The sequence below is a fragment of the Aquarana catesbeiana genome, linkage group LG13 (assembly GCF_042186555.1).
Source record: "Aquarana catesbeiana isolate 2022-GZ linkage group LG13, ASM4218655v1, whole genome shotgun sequence".
Taxonomy (NCBI): domain Eukaryota; kingdom Metazoa; phylum Chordata; class Amphibia; order Anura; family Ranidae; genus Aquarana; species Aquarana catesbeiana.
In genome coordinates this window covers 169,575,235-169,578,365 of record NC_133336.1, presented here as the reverse complement: position 1 = coordinate 169,578,365, position 3,131 = coordinate 169,575,235, and positions in this window count along the sequence as shown.

The window sequence follows — 3,131 nt, the reverse complement described above, 5'->3', positions numbered from 1 at the left end:
TTTTGCACTCTATATACAAAGCAAGCGCACCATTGTTTAAGAATTTTATGATGGGTAATTTACTGTTACATAGCAAATGTGCAAAAAACTTTTTTTCCTGTGAAGCTTGACTTTAATCCCTTGTGTGCATATCTTCTTGTCCTGCCCTGGATGCACTACACTGAAGACCAACACAAAAAAATATAAACCTCATATTTTATACAATCTAGGAGATGATGTTACATAGATAACATCAGATACAAAGTTAGTCAAGTTGAAAAAAGACACAAGTTCATCTACCAATGAAAAAAAAAACATACAATCATATATACTCCAATATAATAGTTTTGGTAACTATTCATTTCATTATTGGATTATTTTCCAACTAGGATTCTGGTTGTTCATATCTAAAATGTAGTCATGCTCAGACAGCTTTATATCTGTAACAATGTTTTTTAATAAATATACTTAGCACATGATATTTGGAATTTTTGGACATCTGTCTTTATGACTATGAGTTGCAGATTGGTCCAAAGTAGGTTGAAGTTCAATGCACCTGGATTGGTTCTATTCATGATAATCTAACCTAATATGTTGATAGCAGGTATGATCCAGTGCCTGAGACAAATATTACTAAATTCATCATGCTTCCATGAGGCCCTGAGAACCCAAGCAATTCTATACAAAATGTATCTTTAAATAAAGTCACACATAGGCACACTTCACAAACATCCCATAATCGTTAGAAAATAAATACAACTTAAAAATAACATTAACATTTTCAATTAATTTCAATTTTTTAAATTTACAACTTTCACTAAGATAAAACCTAGTGATCCTGCTCTAAAGGCACTTGTTCTGGATCTTCCTGTTATAGGGTGACAATTCTCTTTTTTTTTTCTCCCAATTTTGTTCTTGCATTTTCACCCTGTCACACCTCTGATAGATGCACAAACTCAAAATCATTTCATTTGTTTTAGGCTCCCCACACCAACATGAGTAGACAAGAATCACCTTGGTAGACCCACCTCTTTCCACTGCCATCAGCATAGGTCCTAGGGTGAAGAGATAGAAAGGCTGGCAAAGACTTAGGCGGACTCATCAGAACAGTCACAGAATAAGGTAGGCAATGTGAGTGCCAGCGGCAGTGTATGGGGGAATGCTGGTTCCCTGCAGCTGCAGAAGCCTATGAGAAAAAAGAAAAGGGGGCAAGAGGAGGCCTCCTAAAAAAGATGGTCCGCTCAAGAACAAACTGTTGTGAACCTGAAAAAACTTTATTGTGTCAATTTACTAAATAGAAACATAATCCACTAACCATGTATATTTAAAAATAGGGCAAAGAAAGTCCTATTGTGTGCTGGTGGCCACCACAGACATTACACATACATCAAAATTTCATGCACTCCCACTCATCAAATTAATGTCACTGAAGACCCGGGTCTGTACAATTTTCATGGGATTCCAGAGCAAGGAGATGGCTTCATGAATAATAGACATTCGGTCCTTCTAGGATAAAGTGCAAGTGCTGGTGAAAAACAAGGGTCCCATACAGATGTGAGCCAATAGCTGATTAGGCATATATATGTGTCAACCGACAAGGAGAAAGGGGGGGAAGAGCGTCCTGATTGATTAGTGAACGACTGCAACTCCAAGGGGGGGAGGGGGAGGAATAGTGGAGAGGGAGCAGCCTCACATGTGTAGCATTGAAGATAGACGGAGGATAGCCATAGATAAAGTGCCTCCTATATGTAAGGGTACATTTTTAGCTCACCGTCTGACGTCTTCAGTAAAGTCAAGGGCTGCTGATAACCGCACTCATGTGGGTAAAAGACACGTTCATGCGGCGTATAAGTTTATTGTAGACGTGAGCTGTTACTTCCAGGTATCCTCCAGCAAGATGTGCGGTGAGTCACAAGGTTCAAACATACTGACATTTCATACCTAGTAGATTAAGCAGTCATAGGGAACACTCAGAGTCAATGTTCACCACAAAGGCTCCGTCTGATGTCCAAGATCAGGTTGAGACAGTTAAAATGTTCACATCCAATTTCGGGAATATCCTTGTTGATGTGTGAAATTCTGTGTGCCACCTGCACATAAGTCAGATGCTGAGTGCTTTCGCTTGTTTCCAAGCTTCCTCAGAGCTAGTGTGGTATCAGTAGCTGAGTGTTTAAATAGCCTTGTGGCTAATGTTCCATTTCCTTTTCCTTATAATCAGCACCTGAATACCCTGGCCTGACCTTAATTACAATCACCAAAATGTGCCAAACACACTCATACACACATCTATACAGACAAACCATTAATGGTAATGGATATATAGGGATTCAATCTGATCGGCTTGTGTATGTGATCAGATTTGAATATTACATCTCCCACCATATATCATAAGATAAGAAAGGACTTGTCAAACAGTTACTATTAATACACAGGACCCACGATCAGGTATGTACAGTTGTGGCAGATGCCCTGTGTGTAGGTATGTGGACAGGACGGATGTGTTCGGATGTGTTCGCCAGTTCTGACAATAAAAGACGGTTTAGAATCAACAGTTTCATTAACTGTACAACCACACGGGTAATTTACATGTTGACTTGCCCGTGTGGCCTTATTTATGTTGGTAAAACCAAAAGAGAACTAAAAATCAGGACTGGCGAACACATCCAGAGTATCCTCAACAAGGATGATGACCGGCCCCTGTCATTGCATTTCCTAGAAAAACATGAGGGCAAACCAGATGGCCTTAAGGTCAAGGGTATATACAGACTTAACTTACCCCATAGACGTGGAGATTTCGATAAGATCCTATATCAGAAGGAGAAGATGTGGATCTTCTATTTAAACAGTATGCAGCCTTCTGGGTTAAATAATGAATTCAATTTGTCCCCTTTTTTGGAACAATGATTCAATAGGAAATAATCTAATTGCTCTTGTCCGAAGCCTGATTGGCTTGGGGATCCACATCTTCTCCTGACTGTTGACCGATAATAATTTTTAAGAAAAATAGATTGTATGCAATTTGATCTATAATTATATCCTTGACTACCACATGGATGATAATACCTAGTGTGTGAGATGCAATTTATAAGAAATGGTCATTTGCGATTTTATCTCATTTCAGTTCATGTTAATCAACAGGTTATATACTAACT